Source organism: Nyctereutes procyonoides, unplaced genomic scaffold (assembly GCF_905146905.1).
Source record: "Nyctereutes procyonoides isolate TBG_1078 unplaced genomic scaffold, NYPRO_anot_genome, whole genome shotgun sequence".
NCBI lineage: Eukaryota > Metazoa > Chordata > Mammalia > Carnivora > Canidae > Nyctereutes > Nyctereutes procyonoides.
This window is the reverse complement of record NW_026575043.1, coordinates 40,688,096-40,710,091: the sequence shown is the minus strand read 5'-3', so window position 1 is coordinate 40,710,091 and position 21,996 is coordinate 40,688,096.

Genomic DNA, 21,996 nt, shown 5'->3' with positions numbered 1-21,996 from the left:
AGTTAAAAATGACTAAAATGGGAAATTCCATATTTAGCATATTTTATCACAAGAAATACAACCAGGAACACCTGGGTGGCTCAGTGGTTGAGCGTCTGCCTTTGGCCCAAGGCGTGATCCCGGGGTCCTGGGATCAAGGCCCTCATCAGGCTCCCTGCAGGGAACTTGCCTCTCCCTCTGCCTATGTCTCTGCCTCTGTGTGTGTGTGTGTGTGTCTCTCATTAACAAATAAAACCTTAAAATTTTTTTAAATTAAAATAAAAGAAACACAATCAAAAAAGTAATCTGTTGTTCAAACAATACATAAAAGTAAGAGATAACTAGATGTCTGCACTGTTTTTAACAGTTTGGAATATTTCAAACCTTTTTATATTCCTGCACAATCATGTGTATGTGTGGGAAGAAGTTCCCCGAGGTAGGAGGGGAACACAGTCCCCAGGGGCCAACTACGTTCCTGGTCTCTCTCTCTTTGAAGAATAATGTCACATCTCCATCTCACAAACCCTAGTAGCCCCTCAGGGCCAGGCAGCAAGGCCACGGCAAGATCACAGCACTGACAACACCATCATCCAGGGAGAGGTTAGCCTTGTCTAGCTTGGAGCTAAGCCTCATGCGCATGAACCCACTTCATCCTTATACCAGTGCCACAAGGAAGGCCCACTTTATGCCCACCCCAAAGCCTGTTCCATACATGAAGACTCAGAGGCAAAAAAAAAAAAAAAAAAAAAAAAAGACTCAGAGGCTTTGAGAATGAGGGAGTACCAGTTCCCATTGCTAGAAGGAGGCCGGAAGAGTGCTTGTCCTGCTGGACTCAGAGGTGCCCCGGCTGCCTCGTGCCCCCCTCCTTGAGCAGAATGATCATTTATAGGGCACTTGCTCACTCTGCAGTATTCCCCAGAGGGACAGGACTCCTGGAGTTTTATCCACTGTTTGGACCTCCTCAAGCCCTGGAACACAGTAGGTGTTCAACAAATATTTGCAGAGAGAATAGTTCCCATTCATGTCTCCGTTTGATCTTCCCCCCCACACCCCTGTGAGGTAGCAAGTTAGGAAACAGGATTGCTGCTGGTGTTAGTCATCTGGCTAGTGGGCGAGATGGAGTGATTTCCTCCTGGTCACACGGCCAGGCTCGGCTGCTGAGCTGGGGCCCCGGGCTCCTGGCACCCTTCCCAGGCCTTTCCAACTCTGTTGTCAAGACCTGGGCTCCTGCCGTTACAGGACAAAGATATTAATTGGGAGGAGGAATCCTTTGAGTCATTACCAGCAATAATAATAATAATTGCAGTCATAGTCACTGTAATCTTTAACTCATGTAAGCCTCTTATCAATGGCACCAACAAGGCACTATTATGTCAATTCTACAGTTAGGCCCAGAGAACTCCAGCAACTTCCTCAACATTACACAGCTAAGAAGTGGTGGAGCTGGCATTCAGACTCCATCTGGCTCCGGAGCCCATACGCCACACGCCGATGACATTTTAGGACCCGTTGGCATCCTCGGCTGGACCCCACAAGGCTCAGCTTTGGTGAGGGGTGGCGCTGCATGAAATGTCCACCATTCTCTCCCTCGTTCATTCGGCCCGTCATCCAGCCCTCGCTCAACTCCACCTGCGTGACCCCCTGAGCGGCCCTGGGACATGGACTGAATCGGATGAGGGCCTCCCCCATTCCGACCGAGCCTCTAGGCTGCCTGGCAGGAGAGGTTAATGTCATGATTATGTGGTTAATTGTTTCATTAGAACCCAGATGAGTGCCACGGAGGAGGGTTAAGGTCTGCCAGTCTGTTATGGGCACAGACCAGGGCTGGGACTTAGGGAGGGCTGCCCCGTGGGGTTGACCCCTCAGCCGAGTGTAAAGGGTGGGTTGGGGTCAGGCAAGCAGAGAGGAAGAGCATTCTGAGCAGAGGGCACGGCCGGGGCAGCAGCTGGGCTCTGACCAGAGTTGCAGACAGCAGGGTAGCCAGAGCTGGTGCGGGAGGACAGGAGCTGGGGGTGGGGAGAGCCCGGGAACGAGGGCGACGCCAACTGCCCGGTGCCCGAGGCCTCCCATACGGAACTAGGGCTACTGTAATCATCTCTACTTTCACTATTAACCTTAGTGAACACGTGGGAAAGGGGACTTTAGAAATTCCTGTTCCCCCCAGCTCACTGGGCTTGAATGGATCCTCCGATAAACATTTACTCCATCACATGGTAAGTGTGTGCAGCTGTTTGCACTTGACAATGAGCTTGCTGTCCTGTTTGACCCTCTCAACCACCTGGAGGGAGGAAAGGCGAGCAGGTGTCAGTCCCTGTGCAGCAGAGGAAACTGAGGCAGGAAGAGGCAGTGTGCCTTCCCAGTGCCCCACCTCCAGCACTCCTTCCTTTCAAGGTGGCCTTTTCTCCTCTGTAAGAGGCACTTAACAGCCCCTGAATTTCTGGGTTGCTCGGGGTGGGGGTGGGGCAGTTGTGTGACATAAGCCAGGTAAAGGACTGAGCAGGTAAAGGCTCAAGGTCAGTGTTCCGGAAACGGTGGCTGCCATCATTATCATTACAGCCATAATCATTACTCTCTGATTCCGGCACTTGGCTTCTCCCTGAGCACCTGCTCCGCTGTGTGCCAGGCACTGTGCCAGGGCTGAGAGGCGGGTGGCGTAGGATGCATCCCCTGCTCCTGAGGAACTTACGGTCTAGTGAGGGAGGCAGTTAATTAGCAACCTGAGGCAGCCAGCGAAGCACCCAAGGAGGAGCCGGGCACGGGGCAGGCGTGGCAGGGGAAGCCCAGAGGAGATGAAATCTGAGCTGTGCCTTCACAGTAGCTTGGCCCTCGGAAGTGGGAGAGTGGGCGAGGACTCCAGAGACACCTCAGGTCAGTGGTGGGTGTCCCTGGCGCTAGAGCAAACTGAGCTGAGGCTGGCACGTTAGCGCAGGCCACACGGAAGGGCCTCGAATTGCTGCTCCATGCCTATCTCATGGTGAGCAGCATGCCCGGGGGTGGGGGGGTGGGGGGGAGCAGGTGAAAGATCCTCTGCCTGGAGGGTGACTGTCAACACAGCAATGACAAATGCAAACCTGCCTCGTTCAATGAAGCATTCAACCAAGCAGAGCAGATCCTTCTCCACAAAGTATTTGTTTGCAATTCTTTCCTAATTATATGGGTAAATTATGCACAATGCAAGAAAGGATACAAACACACGCACACACACCAGGGGAAATTGTCAAAATCATTTGTCGCTTACCACCCCAGATATCCCTGGTTAACCTGGTTAAACAGAGTGCATTCTCCAGTCTTCTGGCAGGTTCCAAGTGCCATGAGGGGAAGCACAGGAAAGTTAACCATAACCATAACCACCCCAGGGAGGTCTGGGATGGTGTTAGAGGGGAAGGTAGGATTTGGACTCAGCCTTAAAGGAGAGGCAGGGTTTGGAAAGACCACAGAAAAGGAGAGAAATTCCAGGCAAAGGAACAGCATGGCCAAGACACAGAGCCAGGGAAATGGATACAAACCATGACTGTTTGGGCACCTGCTCACGTGCCAGCCTCTGTTCTCATGTGTATCTGTGTTCCCTTATTTGATCTTTCCCAAAGCCTACAGTACGGAGACAAGAGGACCCTCATGTTAGGCTAAAGAAGCAGAAGCACCCACTCTCATTGGCTGAGACATGGTCCTAGGCCAGACCCAAGACCCAGGTCAGTCCCAAGCCCAGGGAACCATCAAGAGGGGTGGCCAGGAATCGGCACCGATGATTGTGAGGAAGGGGGAGGAGCTGAAGAGGGAACGGGGGAGGACAGGGCATGAGGGGACCTTCCATGAGTCTGGTTCCGTGCTGCAGTGTCTTTATCAGGGCCCCACAGCTCTTGACAATCGCCGCTGCCCATCTAAAACCAGGCTTCTCAGAGCATGGGTCTGCTGCCCTCCAGGAGATAAGGAGACTCTGGTCATGTGGCTCTAACTGTCGGTGACCAAGCAGAAGCCACAGCAAGGCTGATGGCCAGCTCTGTGACCGTGGGCAGGTGACATTGCCTCTCTGAGCCTCAGTCTCCTCATCTGTCCAATAAAAGCAGCAATACTGTTTCTCCTTTCCCCGAGCATGGTGTCCAACCAGCGTGCTGCTGCCTTCCTCCTGGCCCTCTTTCCTCCCTGTGGCCTCCCCCGTTCCCCAGAGGGCGCCACCTTTGCGCCGCACCAGACACCAGGCCTTTGCCAGGCTGGGAGTTGAGTCAGACCTCAGTCCACCAACATGCTGCTGGGGTGGATGGGCCCAGACAGCCAGAGGATTCTTGTCCCAACTCCCATCTGGCAGCCAGCATTTGCCAGGCCCAGCTGAGGTTGTTTGAGAGGGAAGAAGGGAGAGGAAGAGGGGAGCCCCAGATGGAGAAGTTCCACTTTTGCCAGCAAAGGCTTTTGTGCTCTGGAATGCCAGGCCAGGGCAGTCAGCTCTGCCAGAGAGGAGACCGGCCTCCAACAATAATGTTTTTCCCTGGGTTTTCCAGAAGGCACCAGCTGCCTTCTAATTCAAACCATCAGGACGGGGAGGCTTACATGTGCTGAGTCTCAAAACGCCTGTAGAAAGAAAACTGCTCCCTACACCAGACAGGAGCTGGACGGGGCAGCAGGTTTGGTCAAGAGGCCTCCGGACAAAAGACTGTGAGAGCCTCCCTGGGCACCCTCACATCCAACCCAGGTCCTCACCTGACACCTTCCATGGGACACGTTTGGCACTGGTCACTCTACCCACATCCAAGAGGGCCCACCACCCACCAGGAACTGCAAGGCTTTGGAGAGATCATCATAGCTGTTATTGTAGTTCACGCCGATTGAGCTTGTGTTGTACGCCAGCAACTATGCTAAGTGCTTTATGTTCACTATCTCTCGATCACCTACTATTATTCCATTTCGCAGAAGAGAACGATGAGTCTTAGCAAAGTGAAAAGCCTCTGCCTCAGGTCCCCCAGCAAGAAGGAAAGAGGTGGGCTCCCAACCCTGGGTCTGCCTCCAGGGCTTCACTGCTCCAGGGCCTTGCCGCCCAGCAAATAAAAGATGTAAGCATCCATATGCACACTCACGCACGCACTCTGTTCATGGTGAATCTTATCAATATAAATCAGCTGCCATCATCCCGTTAAATACAATTCCTTTCTCCTTGTTAACTGTAATATCTCTTCTGTTTTAATATGGATTTTCAAATCCATATTCATCCAACAGATTGTTTATGAAAAGCACATCTGTTTGAGGTGTTCATAAGTAAATTTTGAAAAAACTCTGGAAAAAAGGATATCAGTGTCCTTTACCAGAATGGCCAGAATCACAAAGTCAGATAATAACAAGTGATGGCCACGATGTGGAGAAATCAGAGCCCTCATAGCTGTGGGTGGGGATTCGGATGGTGCAGCTGCTTTGGCAAACAGTCTGGCAGCTCCTCAGACAATGAAACATAGAGCTCCCTGTGACCCAGCAATTCCACTCCTAAGTACCCAAGAGAAATGAAAACATATGTCCACACAAAGACTTGTACAGGAATGTTCAGAGCAACATTGTTCATAGTAGCCAAAATGTGGAAACAATCCACAGGGATAAACAAAATGTGGTCTATCCATACCACGGAATATTATTCAGCCATAAATAGGAATGAAGTCCTGATATGCACCACAACATGTTAGAACCTTGAAAACCTGATGCTGAGAGAGACAGCCAGTCACAAAAGACACATACTGTAGGATTCCATGCATAGGAAATGTCTAGAATAGAGAAATCCACAGGGATGGAAAGGAGATCAGTGTTTGCTCAGGGTTGGGGCCAAGGCGTGGGGTGGGGACCTGGGGATTGGTAATAGCCAAAGGGTACGGGCTATTTTTGAAGTTACCAAAATGCTCAAAAAAAAATGCCATGGTGATAGTTGCACATATCTGTGAATACACCAAAAGCCATTCAAGTGGGTGAATTACATGATATGTGAATTTGATCTCAATAAAGCTGTTTTAAAAAGAAAATGTTCAAAATGCAGCCTTTAAGGAGCTCACGGATGAGGGAGGGCAGAGAAGCAAATACTTTCATTCATGACAGCAGAAAGCACAAGCCAGGGTGAGGGTGAGCAGGTCTGGCTGAGGACAGGTGTTTGAGTCAGGGTGCGGAAGTAACAAGTTTTCCACGTGAGAGGAAATGAGTAGTAAGTATAGTGCTGTGGGAAGAGAGGGGAACGTGTCTCAGCCTAGGGAGCTCTCTCAGCCTAGAGAGCTGGGGGAGAAAGAAGAGGCAATCCAAGGAGGCTTCCTGGAGTAGGTGACACTGAGCTGTGTCCTGAAGAACAAGTCAGGCAAGAAAGTGAGGGGCAGAAAAAAGTGTCACAGGTGGAGGGGACAGAGACATGCTCAGGGGATGTTATCAGGGGCTGGTGGGAGTGGGAGGGAGTCTAAGACAGGATTCCTGCCTGGCACAGTGGGAAGGACAGAGGACTCCCATCTGCCTCTATCTGACTGTGTCCCTCAAGCAAGCCCCTGCCTTGGATTCCAACAAAAACCCCTCCCATCTCTGATTCTGTGAGTCTCTGAGGCTGAGATTGGGGAGACAGGGCAAACCAATGGCAGTCAGTGGGTAGAGAGGGAGAGGAGGCTTTCTGAGTGTCAGGGCCTAGAAACAGGGGGACTGGCGCCTCTCAGACACAAGCTCTCCAGCTTCTCAGAGCTGGATGGTGACCTGCTGCCCAGGGGCCATGTGCCCCACCTTCACCTCCCCAGGAAACACGGGTGCCTGAGAAGAAATCGAAACAGAAACACAGGTGTCTCTCCCTGGGCAGATTCCAAGAAAGAAAAGGAGAGAAGCCATGAGCTTTGAAGGGAGGAAGGAAACCCAAGCCGCGAGAGGAAGCGAGGGAGGTGGGGAGCTGTGAGAGAGCAGCAGGTGCCCTGGGTGTGGTCACACAGCTCACGGCCACCCCCACCGGTTGTGTTCGGGTGAACCCAACCACGGGCACCATCAAAGGGGCAAAAGAATTGTGTGGAGGAGACGCAGGCCCTGGTGACGGCAGGGTGCTTCCCACGGTGGTGCCTGTAGGCCTCCCGTCTTCTCAGCCTCCCCTGGCCCCCCGGGATCTGATGTTTATGTCCTACATTTGGAGCCAGAGGCTCCGGGTTCAGCTTTGGGCCTTCAGGGTCTTCCTTGCAGCCTCTACCCCCTCAGTGTGCTTATCTGTGAAATGGGATCACCATTTGCACTCCACTTCTGCGTCAGTGAACAGGGAGGAAGACAGTCATGTGAAAAGAGCTGGACAACAATGGATCTAGGGGAAGAGTGAACTGTGAGCATGAGAACGGCGGCCTTCTGAACCAACCTCTGCCGGGCTTTTTACCTTTCAAAGCATCTTCTCATGTGCTACCTCCTCTGAGCATCGTGGCCCTGAGAAGGGAAGGCCAGGGTGTCTTCTGCCCATTTGATGAGAGGCAGAACTGAGGCTCAAGAAAGGTGCATGATCAAGGGCACGTGCAGCAGGCAGGAGCACACTGGGACTGGGGCTCCCTGGGCCTGGGCCTCACCACCTTAGGCCCTGTTCTCCCAGGCGCGTTTGGGGACATGCTTGTGCCTTCCATACCGGCAGCGGATCATCCCACACCCCAGATCAAACTTCCTGGGTTTTGTGGAGGAGGTTCGGCCTGCAGCAGGGAAGATTCACCAACATGTCTTCAACTATTTAAAGGTTTCTCAAGTAGATGCTGTATTAGGCTAGCTCCAAGGCTGGAACCAAGGAAAACTCTGAGGGGTTAATAGGAATGTGGAGAAGGAACATTAGGAATACATGGACCTGGGGTGTCTGGGTGGCTCAGTGGGTTAAGCATCTGCCTTCAGCTCAGGTGATGATACCAGGGTCCTGGGATCAAGCCCCACTTTCGGCTCCCTGCTCAGTAGGGAGCCTGATTCTCTCTCCCCCTCTGCAGCTCCCCCTGCTTGTGCTCTCTCTCTCTCTCATTCTATTTCTCTCTGTCAAATAAGCTCTTTAAAAAAAAAAAAAAAAAAGGAATACACAGACCTTACAGATGGAACAGGCTGCCTGAAGGGGTAGTGAGCTTCCCGTCACCGGGGGGTGCTCAAGTGCAGGCCTGACACAGCTCAGAGGAGAGTGAATTCTGAGTAGGGGCGAGAGGTGGGGGGGTGGGGGTAGAGGCAGGCTTCTCAGCCTGGGCACAATTGGTGTTCTCTGAAGCAGGGCTGTCTTTGCATTTGTAGGATGCTCAGCAACATCTCTAGTCTTTACCCACTAAACCACTAGCACCACCCTCCCCACACTTTGTGAGGATCAAAAATGTCTCTGGACACGGTCCAGTGTCCCCTGGGACAAAATTGCACCCCCAGTTGAGACAAATTGGCCTAGATGAACTTTAAGATGCCCTGAGATGCCATAATTCCTTAGTTCTTGACAAGGAGCCACAAGAACCACTGCCATTGTTTGAGCCCCTTGTGGTGTGCGTGATGCTGAGAGTCTTAAACACACCATCTCGTCTAATGTTGCAATCTGCCTTGGTGGGTCTGTCTTCTTACTCCGTTCTCCCCTACTCCTCTTCCTCCTTAGGTCCCAGAGTATTGCTCCACCTGGAGCCCCTTCCTGCTCCCCATCTCATTCATGCCCTTCTCTGTAATTCTATCCCAGCACCCTATTGCTCCCCTAAATAGCACAGTATCTCAGTGCCTGCCTCCCAGTCTGTCTTCTTGTTAGACAATGGACGCCTAGAGGCCACCTGGGTCTTGCTGCCCTTTGGGTCCCCACATGGTAGGGGCTCCACGCACACGCATGGAGAGTGCCAGGGGGAGGGGTAAGGTCAGTGCGTCCCTAACCTGTCCCGGGCAGCAGGGCCGCCTGAGTCTGCAGCCCTAGTCACCTACCGCCCATGCTGCCTGAGCCAGCCCCCCAATACCACCTCGGGAAGCCACCCACTGCCTGGCCGTCCCCAGCATCTCCGAGCACAGGTCTCTGACCCAGACACTGGCCAGTGTCCAGACAGCCGGCTCCACAGGAAGGACAAGGGGCGGGGGATGTGGGCAGGACTCTCCCCTGCAGGAGGAAATGACCTGGCTAGAGACAGTGACCACAGACTTGTTCAGTAAATCCTGGGTCCCTGAGCGGGTCCCTCTCTTCAAAGCTGGAAGGAGGTCACTCCAGGATAAACAAAGGGAAACCCGGTCAAATCCTGGCCAGGGGATGGTCAGGCCAGAGGGTGGTTCTGTTAACTGGGGATTCTGATGGAGGGTGAGTGTGGCACAGGGTGGCAGGAAGCTCGCCACCCTCTGTGGGCTCGGGCTGGGCTTAAATCTAGCCCACCCCCTGCCCTCCATGCGCCGGTGGCCCCGTGACCTCGGCTAAGTCTCTCTGGTGCTCGGATCCGCAGAGATTTCTTTTGTAAAGTGAGGAAGATTTGAACTACATTGGCGGTTTCTGAGTTTGGGGGGTAGGTATTTTGTTTTTAACAAAAGCAGCTCCCCTTCTTAAAGGGAAATCTCATGTGAAAACCCAACAAAACCCAACGTGTAATAAAAACCCGAGCTCTGTCTTCCCTGCGTGCTCTGTTCTTCCCCACCCCCAAGTAGTTCTGGGTTACCTCTCCTCCCCACAGGGCTCCCTCAGGGCCAGTCTGAAACCCGCAGGGGTTTCTCCGAGGCCCTTCTAGTTCCAATGGCCTGCAATTCTACAAATGACCCCACCAAATGGTGAAATGCGACCGAACATAATGGGGGCCTGGGGTATATGTGGTGGCCCCTCAGGGTCTTGCAAGGCCTGGGGGGTGGCTGTGACTTGGGTTATCCTTGAACATGCTGAGATGGAAAATTCTGGTCATCTGAGTATTCTGTTTATTTCTGTGGGTCCCTGGATAAACAGGAATTCACAGTACCCAACAAAGATAAACTTATGGAACTCATTACCCCAAAAGGGGTTATAGGCCCAGGACATGAGCACACCGCAGCAGGCCCCACTGTGTTTGGATGAGTGGAGCGCAGAGTAGAGACACCGAGGTCTGGTCCCAGCCTGACAGCCTGATGTGGCCACATCCCCAAGGTCCTGAGGCCGCAACTCTGAAACATCCCACAAGCCCTTTCTCACCCCTTTGCTTAAGAAACTGAGGCTTAAGGAGGTAGAATCACGTTCAAGTAGCAGAAGCCAGAGTCCTCAGCTCCACTGTCTGAAGCCTCCCACACCATCCCCAGGGTGGCCAGCAGCAAACTCAGGCCTGGGCTCCTCTTCTGGAAACTGGAGGTGTTTGACTGGGGCATGCCTTCCCATCAACACCTGCAGGCCCAGATGGCTCTGGGCAAGAGACTGAGTTAGATGCTGGTAGTAGGAGAGGAAGTGAATAAAGACACGGCCTCTGCTACATCAGAGGGACCAGAGGCCAGAATTAACTCTGCCAAGCAGCTGGTTGGTGAGCATTTGAAGAAGGTTTCATTGAGAGGGATTGCCTAGGTCTACTTGGAGGCTGAGTAGTCAAGCGGCAGATGGAGGCAGCAGGGAACCGCATTTCCCCCAGAGGGAAGAGCCTGTGCTAAGGCGGAGAGGCGCAAGAGAGGATCTTGAAGAATTTCTCCAGGTCTAACTGCCTCGGGTGTTGGGGGTCATTAGGGGCTGATAAGGGAGAAAAGGTGGGTGTCCCAGGATCAATACCTCAGAGAAAGAATAAGGGTCTCTTACCAGAGTCACCAGATTCTCAGGCTTCAGGGACCCTGGGACTGCCCATGAGAAATCTGTCTGATAATTGTAAGAATCTCCTAATCAGTTCTTGCAGGAGCTAGGAGAGCCCTTTAGAGATTATGAGTTTCCTGTGGCTGCCATAACAAGTCATCACAAACTGGGTGACTTAAAACAACAGAAATCTATTCTCTCACTGTCCTGGAGGCCAGAAGTCTTAAATCAAGGTTTTGGCAGGACCTCACTTTGTCTGAAGCTCTAGGGGAGAATCTTTCCTTGCCTCTTCCAGGTGGCTTCTAGAAGATGGCTCCAGGCATTTCTTTGCTCATGGCTAAGCTACATCACTCCAACCCCTGCTTCCATGTTCACACATTGTTCCATATCTCAAATATCACTCTGTCTTTCTCTTATAAAGACATTTGTCATTGGATTTAGGGCCCACTTGGATAATCCAGGATGATCTCATCTAGAGATGCTTCACTTAATTATGTAAGACCATTTTTCCAGATAAGGTCACATTGACATGTTCTAGGTTGTGGACCTGTCTTTTGCGGGGGACACCATTCAACCTTCTACAGGGATCAACCATCCCATAGCCTTATTTTGAGGACACTGAGGCTTAGCCAGGGAAAGGTTTTTGCCTGTGGCTAGCCAGTCAGTGATAGAACTGGCACAGGGACACTAGTACTGATGCCATCATTGTGATCATAGCATAACACACATACCACTTAGCATAGGCCAGACATTGTTCCATGTTGCACATTTATCCATTCAGAGTGATCCTATTCTACAGAAGAGCACAGAGGCACAAAGAGATCTAGGAACTTGCCCAAGGCTACACAGCCAGTCTGTGAGCTTACACTCTGCCCTGAGAACCCCAAGTGTCTCCTGATCTGTAGGAGTCAGTACATTTGTGAGTGTGAGCCATGGAATGGATCCTTTGTTCAACTCTGAGGCTTCAAGGGAATAGAATAGGAGTCTGAAGTCTAGGTGGAGAGATAGACACATACAAGATAATTTCATAGAATGTAGGGAAGACACCAGTCTAAGGGCTCAAGGAGGAATCTCATAGGAAAGAGGCCAACATTAGGAGGCCCTCAAAAGAGGAATGAAATCATACAAAGAAAAAAGAATGGGAGGAATGTTCTAGGCATGGGGACAGGATGCACAGAAGCAGGGAAGCATGAATGAGCATGGCACAGCCTGGGGACCACAAGTAGTTTGGTTTTTCTGGAACATAAAGTGATGGAGAATGAGGTTCAGGCGAAGGCAGAGCATAGAGCACAGGCTAAGGCTTTGGACTCCATCCTGAGTGTACTGGGAGTGCCACCAAGGATTTTCAGCAGAAGTTACATTGGTTGATTTGTGTTCTAGAAAGACTACTTGGGCCCCAGCCTTGACTCAGCCCCTGGGCCAGGCCTAGTATTGTTGGGATTAGATAGAAGAGTTTCTGCAGGGACCTCTCTTGAGGGTGCCACGTGCCCTGCACCTGACATTCAGTTCTGGTCCCTAGCTTGGCAGGAGTGAGATGAAGCTGAGATTTGGAGCAGGGGAATCTGTGCCTGGTTGTTTTCTCCTTCCTCTCCCGTTCTGTTCTAGAAGCCCAAACCATGCTGGAAGACTAGGGGCATGGAAGAGAAAAGGTCTACAGACAGAATTTAGCCCTGCACCCCTTTAAGTTGGGTAGGCAAGTGGTGGCTGCTGGAAAACATGCCTAATAGGGCATTACAGGAAGTTGGCACATCGCCATTTCCCAGACCGTGTCCATAGATGTAGTTCTGGAAGATCCATGAACGCACTGTCTGTTCGATCCTCTTCTGGATGTCTAAAGGCTCTGAGAAGTCCTCCAAAGAAAACATTTTTTTTTTTTAAGTAAGTTCTACATCCAGTATGGGGCTTGAACTCATGACCCTGAGGTCAAAGTCACATGCTCTACCCAGTGAGCCAGCCAGGTATCCCTGAAGATCTCTTTTTGATTTTGTTTAACCCAGTGTTCCCCAAACTTTTTTTTTTAATTGAAGTATGGTTGACACATAGTGTTACATTAGTTGATGCAGGGTTCTCTGAACCTGTATTCTCTGAACACCAATGAACTTCCCTTGAGAATGGAGAGCAGTGGAACCCATTTTGGGCCATGCTGGTACAGAAGAGGGAGCACCAGGCCAGGAGTCAAAAGGCAGAAGTAGAATTGGTCCTTGCAGAGACACCAACCACTTCTCCAAAAAGCCCCTATTTCCTCCCTGCTGCCTCCTTTGGGGGCAGTTGTCTTCTGTATCACAGTGACCACATGGCCTCCCTGTAAAAGGGATCTTGTGCTTTCGCCGTGGGGTCTAGTGCCCGGCACAGAGCCAGGCACCGAATGAATACATGAATGAGAGTCTAAAATGAGACCTGCCTCTGTAATAGGATTATTAGGAAATTAAATAAATGAATGCCTGCAAGATGAGTTTTACGTTAACACACTTTATAGCCTTGTTCACCTGTAAGGGACTATTTTTTATATACCCTGTAATCCAAGAGGGCTTTACCCGCCCCCTGACTTGCCATGTGCCAAAAATTCCACCATTAGTCACTCATTGCCTTTGGGTGCTGAAGATCCAATTAAAATGTAAATGTGTGACCTAGAGGTGTCTCCTTTGGGCCACCAGCACTCCGACACAGCATCAGACCATCATCGTTGGCAATTTGTCCATCAGATTAATCCAATCCAGATGAAAGAACTCAAAAGTGGGAAGCTCCTATTGTGGGAGGGGGAATGTGGGACATAAAATGATGTTGCTGGGGATTCTGGGGGGCTTGGGGAGCAGAGAGTGAGGCTCTAAATTAAACTTGATGGTCGTATCGCCAACCTCTACCACTGCTCCCTTACAGACAGGCCTGGGCCATGGTCCTTCCTCCCAGGACATCCAGGTCAGGCAGTTGAGAAGGGGACGGGCCAGGCTAGGAGAAAGGCTGGCCCATTTTGCCCAGGGCTGCTGGTCTGGCCAAGGGGTCTCAGCTGTGCTCTGCAAGAAACCCACACAATACAACCCTCCTGGTCCTCCACCTCACCACTGGGGCCAGGACAGTTTGGCGAGCTATGGGCTGAGGACCAGACACTCCTGGGACTGGGCAGAGGAACACAAGAAGGGAGGTAGCTGCTGCTGGCTGGCCGTGGTCAGGACTAGGACCTGCCTCCCATCCTCATTTCTCCCCATTACTCCCCAGACCCCCACCCTCAGCACCCACCAGGTGGCAGCCCTGCTGGTGGCAGCCCCTCCTGTCTAGACCAGAGGATTCTCTCTTCAGGATCTTTTGCAAGGGGGTTTAGAAGAAATGTTGCCTCTTGGCACGAACTGATTCATTCCTGCCTTAAGCAACCCCGGGAAGCCCCAAGAAGGCAACAGATGGGGAAACTGAGGCTCCTCCTCCAGCATGTCTCCACTCGAATGTTGCTTCTCTGGTCACCCAGCTCTGCCACAGCAGCCCTGGTATTTCCTCCAGGGCATTTCTTAACCTGTTGACATCAGCTATCGTGTGGACTCATATATCATCTCTCACCCCACCTTGAAATGAAGCTGCATTAGAGTGGGAACCTGTGTTCAGTGGCATCTAGCACACAGTAGGCATTTAATAAATATTTGTTGGGCAAATGAAGGAAATAAGATTCGGGCCCAGAGAAGGGGAAAGGGACTCTGCCAAGGTCTCTCGGAAGTCGGTGGAGAGCCAGGCCTAGAACCTGGGCCCCTGGGCCCCAGACCAGGGCTCTTTCTATTTTCTTCCAGGCTCTGTCCCCAGGGTGACACTGCCTACTTTCTTCTGCAATAATCCTCTATCCATCACCCCGAGAAAGGAGTGTTTACTCTATGGGCTCCAGCCACACACGCCACCACCCTATGGCAATCATTTCCTAACATACGCCAGGGCTCAGCAAACTTTGTCTGTAAAGGATCAGATACCATTTTAGGCTTTGCAGGTCATGAGGTCTCTGTTGCAGATGCTCAACAATATTGCAGCCTGAAAAGCAGCCAGAGACAGTATGTAAATGAATGGGTGTGGCTGTGTTTTAATAAAGCTTTATTACAAAAGCAAGCAGTGGGCCAGACTTAACAAGTCAAAATACAGGACATCAAGTTAAATTTTAATTTCAGTGTCCTGCATTTTGTCTACAACCCTAGGCTGGTGGGCCAGTGTGCTGACCTGGGCTGATTCTGGGTTGGCATGAACCTTGGAAGGGACAGGGAAAGGAATCATCATGGAATGCCTACCATGTGGGTGGCACTGGGTTGGGCACTTTCTTTTCATCTTCTCAGCAGCTCTGCAAGGTGAGATGTGGGGTCTCCATTTGACGATGTACGAGAACATGAGGACTTAAGGAAAGCAAGGAGCCCAGCTTTTCATAGCTGGTCAGAGACAGAGCCAGGATCTAAACCCATGGCAGTCTGGCCCCAAACCTGTGCTCTTTTAAATCAATCTCATCTTATTTTTGTGGAAACCAGTGCTCAAAGAGGTGAAGTGACATGACCAAGGCATAGAGCAGGGGGGAGTCCTGTCTGGACTAGAATGAAGGCTTTCTGGCCCCTCATTCTTGGAGCTTTCAGGGGGCACCCAGCAATTCTGTGAATGAAATTGTGTTGTTGTCGGCCTATTGGTTACTTCCTGTGTGTGTGTCTGTACACGTGTGGATATAGGTGCACACATGCATGAATGCATGTAAACAAGAGCAGAAGCCATGGATCCTGTCAGTTTTGGGAGGCTGGATCTTGTCTGTTGCATATTAGATGCTGCAAAATGGTGTGTTGATTGATGGATTTGTTTTGACCAGGGCTTCTCAATATTGGCACACTTAGGCCGGGGGGGGGGGCTGTCCTGTGTGTTGTGGCATGATTATCAGCGCCCCTAGCCTCTACCTGCTTGATACCAGTAAGTAGCACACCTATCATTTGTGTGTGACACTCAGAAGGGTCTCCAGACATTGCCACACATCTCAGAGTTAGGGAAGGGGATGAGTGGGTTGGGAAGAAATAGCCCCAGGCTGAGAACTACTAATTTTGCCTAATTCAGAGATTTGAATCTCCTCGGAGGTCTCCTGGGGAAACCTGTACTCACCCACCCTCCAGAGGCCCACACATCTCCCTACACTTCTGGCCCAAACATTCTGAGTCTCAAAAATGGTACCGCTGATAAACCCCAAAAAGCAGAAGAAAGAGTTTATATTAACCAAGCCATGATAAGAGTTGCTGTGAACATGGAATAAACCACAGTGCCTATAGCCGGGCTCCACAGACAGCAGGTGATGCCTGAAGCCAGAGGTTCTGGAACCTGTCTCTGCACCAGAGCATCCTGAAGCTCTTCAAAGGCCCACTCCGGGGTGTCCTCACGGACCCACATGGACTCTGGAGGGTAGGCCAGGAGCTGTCTGTCCTGTTTCCTCCTGGCCCAACTAGCTCTGTTCCAATAGGTGTTTGGGGCCAACTCCTGAAGGCCCCTCAGAGGGAATGAAATGGAGGGAATTGGGGGCCTGGGGCTGCTCGCAGCGTGAGGCTTTGGACAGGGGACTTCGGGATGCAGGACTACTGCCACGTGGGTGGCTGGCTTCTTTGCATCAGGCCAGTCTGGTGGAGAAAATGACCTCACCTGCTTGGAAGAACCCTTGGTGGTTGCTGGGATCTGGGGTCGGGGAGGGGTCCCAAGGGCCAGACAGAGAGGAGCTTAGGGGCTGAGAATACCTCCCCCCAGCCTGGCTGCAGCCCAGCCTGGCTGCCTGTGGTCTGGCCCAGGAGCTGGGGACAGACCTCCCCCGTGGCTGGCACCCTCTCAGCAGCCTCTTCCCAGCCACGGCGGGGAAAGTGAGAGGGGCTGACGTGGGGCTGACCTCACAATCGGCTCCCCATCCTCCAGTACCTCCCTAGGGGTTTCACAGCTGCTGGGAAGCAGGACCTCCCTGGGGTCACCAGGAGAAGGGAAGTGACTAGAGGATGCCACAGGCTGAACTAGGGTGGGGGTGGGGTAGGGAGGCTTTGGGGGCTGGGTCCGCAAGCCAGGGCCAGGGGCGGGTGGGTGGGGGAGACAAAAGGCTGCTTTGTACCCCAATACCTCCTCTGCTGCTGACAGGAGATCTGAGGTTTCCCTTAGGAGAGTCATCACGGTAGAGGGGCTTTCAAAGTTCTAGAAATGAATCAAGAATGGATGGCCCCGGGTGCCTGGGTGGCTCAGTGATTGAGCATCTGTCTTCAGCTCAGGTCGTGATCCTGGGGTCCTGGGATTGAGTCCCACATCAGGCTCCCCACGGGGAGCCTGCTTCTCCCCCTGCCTATGTCTCTGCCTCTCTCTGTCTCTCATGAATAAATAAAATCCTAAAAAAAAAAAACAAAACAAAAAACGGTGGATGGCCCTTGTGGACAGTGTAGGGAGAGGCAGAGGGAGGGGATGTGGTTATTTAGATGCTACCTGGCCACTCAGCCTACATCCCAGACATTACTGCATCTACTTCTCTCAATGACTGTAGGAGGGCCATGTGACAGATGAGGAAACTGGGGTGCAGAGAATTTAACAAGCTTGTCTGAGCTCCCCTAGCTGGAAAGATCAGAGCCCCAGCCCTGTGCCTGGTGCTTACTGTAGGTCAAGCCTTGTCAGACTCAAGTGAACAAAATCCCCTGATAATCACCCTGAAATACAGATTCCAATTCGGCCTGTCTCAGGTAGAGCCTGAAATTCTAAATTTTTTCACTCCCAGGGAGTATGGGAGCAGCCAGTCTGTGCTCTACTCATTTTACACAGGCTAACACAGTTAAGGGCCTGGCACAGGCTTTCAATACATGGAAGCTTTTATTTCTATTACCTGTGGAAAGTACTCACAACATGTTTTGTGCAGAGTAGGTGCTCCATAAACAACAGTTGTCCTTGCGAAACAAGATCACATAAAGGAAGAGCTTGGTGAACTCAAGAGCTCTTTGCGAACATATAATTAGAACTAAAATGGACTTTAAGACAGTGAAATTGAAGGAGTCAAGGAGGGCTCCATGGAGGAGGTGACATTTGAGCCAGCCCTTGAAGGACCAGAAAGAATTTTCCATGTAGCAAAGGAGGAAGGGGATTTTAGTCAAAGGGAAGAGCCAGAGCAAAAATGTATAGACATGTGACATTTAACAGATCGCTAAGCCACCTCATAGCCAGAGGGAAGGGGGGAGTGAGGGAGGCAAGCCCAGAAGGTTAGTCTGGCAGGAGGAGCTACATGATTCACAAAGTAAAAAATACAGAGCTCCTTGGAAGAGATCGGGTGTGTATATTAGGGTCCCTGGCTGCTGTAACACTACAAACTGGGTAGCTTAAAACAGCCATTTATTCGTTCTCAGCCCTGGAGGCCAAAAGTCCGAAATTCAGAGGTTGGCAAGGCTAAGGCCCCTTGCGAAGACTTTAGAACGATCTTTCCCCGCCTCTTCCAGATCGGTGGGGGTGGGGTGTGAGTGGGTCTTTCTTCAATGTCTCTTATAAGGACACCTGTCCTTGGATTTAAGGCTCACTCAGAACATTCGGGATGACCTCACCTGGAGGTCCTTAACTTAACTACATCCGCAAAGATTCTTTTTCCAAATAAGGACACATTCACAGGTTCCAGGGACTAGGATGCAGATGTAGTTTTCAGGGGCCACGCTTCAAACCGCTGGAGTGGGCGATGCACCCTTCAACCCACTGGTCCCTCTCCAAGATGGGACCGGAAGAGCAGACAGAGGAGGAAGCTGAGACTTCTACCCGTAGGCTGCCCGTCTGGCCTTTGCCTATGACACACTCTTCCTTCGAAGAGCCAACCGTCCTTCTGGGGAACTGGGAGGGTTCCAGCTGGCCTGCCTGGGTGGGGGGGTGGCAGAGGGGTGGGGCCTTGGTGAGCAGAGCCAGGAGAAAGCCTGCTGACAGGTAGAGCCATTCCTGGCTTTGATTCATTGACCGTCAGGGCAAGAGCTGGACCAAGCCTCTTGGAATTACAAAAATGCCCCACACATATTTTCCTCCCAGCCGGTGGTTTTGTTCTCAGCCAGCAGAGAAGGCCTGTCTGCTCCGTTAACCCCCGCTCAGCCTCCCATCTCATTGCCCGGTCTGCGGCTCCCTCATCCACCACCACCCCCCTGCACCTCTCCCCCCAAAGACACCCTCTCTCCACCACCAGTCATTGAGGCTGGAGTGGGCAGGGCTTGACCACGTCCTCATAATTGAAATATTTGGCCCCTCTAGTGAGGCCAAAGCAGGGCGGTACTTCCCCTAAGTCAAAGGGACAGATTCAAGCTGGGCTCTCTCAGGCAGGAGGGGGCGTGGGAAGTGTCCTGGACACAGAAGCCAATGGCCAGCAAAAGATTCTCTGCTCAGCCCCAGAGGATCCAAGTGGCCTTGGAGCAAGGCAGGGGCAGACACTCAAGGCCCACTGACCCTCAAACCCCTGCCTCTGTCATGGTGACATCCTTTCCACCCTCCCCTCATGCACCACCTGGCATCACTCCAGGCTCACAGACTCTTCCAGGAAGGAGGAAGTCATCTGATGTCCATTTTGTGGGTATATTATACATCCATAAAAATGTTCTTCAAATCCCTGGGGACAGAGGGTGCTTCTGAAGCATGGCTAGCCCCTGCTGCACCCTTAGGACTCAGAAGCCCAGTGCTGGGCTGGGCCAAATCTCTAGCTTGTGCCTGTGTCATCCTGGGCTCTTGGAGAATCCCCTCCTTTGAGCTGCATTGGATGCTGGGCATCAGCTTTTGCCAAGACCATGGGAGAAACAGCCCCTAGGGACCCACTCACTGCAAGGCCCATCACATGACTACTACCACCCTGCCGTGGGTCTCAAGGAAGAAATCACCTTTGGAACCAGTCCCAGGCTAGGCTCCGTTTTCCCTGAGCCTCAAGAAAGCCTCTTCCTTTCTGACTATGGGAACTGTATAACAGATCACATTTCCCTTTTTTCTTTAGCTGCCAGGACTCTCAGAGCCAACTTTGAAGCTCAACCATGGTAATTATGTGGCCCTTTGTGATTTGAAACATTTATTTTTTCTTTCCATGATCTTAGTTTTCTCACTTTACTATTATATTCTCTGATGCTGATCCTCTATCTATTTTATCGATATTTTTATTAGATGCCTTATGTTGTAAGCTGTTTTGCATGCCGTTTAGAACAAAAAGGACTATAAATAAATAAATACATCTTGGTTCTATTATGACGTCAATTTTATTGTGAAAGTCAGCCTGGGTGGCTCAGTCGGTTAAGCGTCCAACTCTTGATTTTGCCTCAGGTCATGATCTCAGCCCGGGGCTCTGTGCTCAGTGGGGAGTCGACTTGAGATTCTCTCTTGTGCTCTCTCTCAAATTGAGAAAGAGAGAGCAAGTGAGAGTGAGCACAAGCAGTGGGGAGGAGCAGAGGGAGAGGGAGAAGCAGACTTCCTGCTGAGGGGGGAGCCTGATGCAGGGCTTGATTATGACCTGAGCCGAAGACAGACACTTAACCTATTGAGTCACCCATGCACCCCAAACAAAATCTGAAGAAAGAAGAAGAAGAAGAAGAAGAAGAAGAAGAAGAAAGGAGGCAAGAGAAAGAAAGTAAGAAAGAGTGAATATTTGTGTGATAAGTGAATTCCCTGACTCCACAAATCTGAATTGAGGGCAGAGGTAACCTGGGAAATTAGCTTTCTTCTGCCACTAATCTTTGAGCTCCTTGGGTATAAAGCCTGGCACACAGAGGCCCTTACTGGTCTTGAGCAGGTGAGCGTACAGTGAGTGTACAGGTGGTGAATATAAAGATGAGCCAACACAATGGGCATCTCTCACAAGCTGAGTGACATCAAGGTAGTGCCTTAGCCTCCTGGGGCCTCTGCTTCTTCATCTATAAAATGAGAACAGTTGATAGTCTAGTCCCACCCTCAAAATGGTTGGGAAGATGCAGTGATGAGTTTGGAAACTAAAGTGCTAGACCATCACAGAGCCTGTGGGCTGTGTGTCCAGTGGGATCGCTGTTGACAATCATCTTGGGGTGGGAGTTCCCCTGTCCAGTTGGCTCCTGAGAGCCAGGGTGGGAGGAGGCTCAGCTGTGTATCTGGGCTGTCCCTGGCTCCACCATATCCCTGAGGTCAGGAGACCGCTCTGTGCAGGTGTCCTCCAAGTTGGGGACTCGGAGCACTGTCAGAGGAGCCATCAGCCGGACATTTGTCCACTCTGCTTACCCTCCTTCCCGTTAACCCGGCTCCTTGGCCCCCTGGACTCAGGGTTGTCAGATCCCCCCTTCTGCATTCCTGGGGGGAGGAGAGGACCCCTTTCCCCTGCAGAGAGAGCACCATGTCTAAGATTCCTGCTGCTTCCTCCATCTCCACCTTGCCAGGACCTGATTTCTACAGCCCTTCCATCTCCCTGCTCATGGGCTCCCCTTGGCAGCCCTGTGAAGTAGACAGACCAGCATTCATCACTGGTTCCTCTTGCAGTCTCACAGATAAGAGAGCTGAGCTCACCCAGGAGGGTCACAGGACTGCACGTGGCAGAGCCGCTGAGGACCAGGCCTCAAGGGCAGGGCCTTCCCAGCAGAGCAGATGGCCTCCCTTCCTCCCACCAACTGATTGCTTTTGCCTATTATTGGGACAGGACGGAAATCCAATAGCCAATCAACAGTGTTTGTTCTCTCTGGTGGGGGACAGAGCAAGGAACAGAGTACCTGCCCCCTCCTCGGCAACAGAGAACTCAGCAGGTGCAGGTGAGAGAAGTACCCGAGGCCCAGTGGCCCAGCCAGACCCACGGGGTGGCAGATAGGGTCAGGCATTGCTGTGCTTTGCTGTTTGTTTTCCTCTCATTTCCTAGTAAAGATTTCTTTTGTAAAGTTTCAACCTTGTCTCCCAGGAGCGAAGGGGAAGCAGGGTGATGCTGGCGGGGTGTGGCCTGGTGCTGGGATCCAGCCCACTGGGAGGGGCCTTCGCCAGTGTCCCAGGGAGGAAGAGACCGAAACAGCTGTGGGTCAAGCTCCAGGGACCAGGCAGCCTCTCTCTCCCAAGCAGCAGCCTGTGCTGTCCTCGGTGATTGACACTTGACATCTTCATAGTCTCAGGAGGAGTGAAAAATGGAAGGAGGGCAGGGTGGCCTTTCTCAGACTTGGACGGGCACACAAATCCCCTGTGATCTTGTTAAAAGGCAGATTCCTATTCAGCAGGTCTGGGGTGGGCTTGGGGGGCAAGATTCTGATCAGCTGCCGGGTGAGGTCAACGTTGCCCAGTGTCGTGGGTCAAGTCCCTGCACAGAGAGCAAGGGAGGACCGGCCACCGATCGCCCTGCTGACACCCGGTGCAGTGAGTGCTCTCTCTATCTTGGTCTCTGGCACCTTCTGTGTGCCTCACCATAGCTCACATCCTCC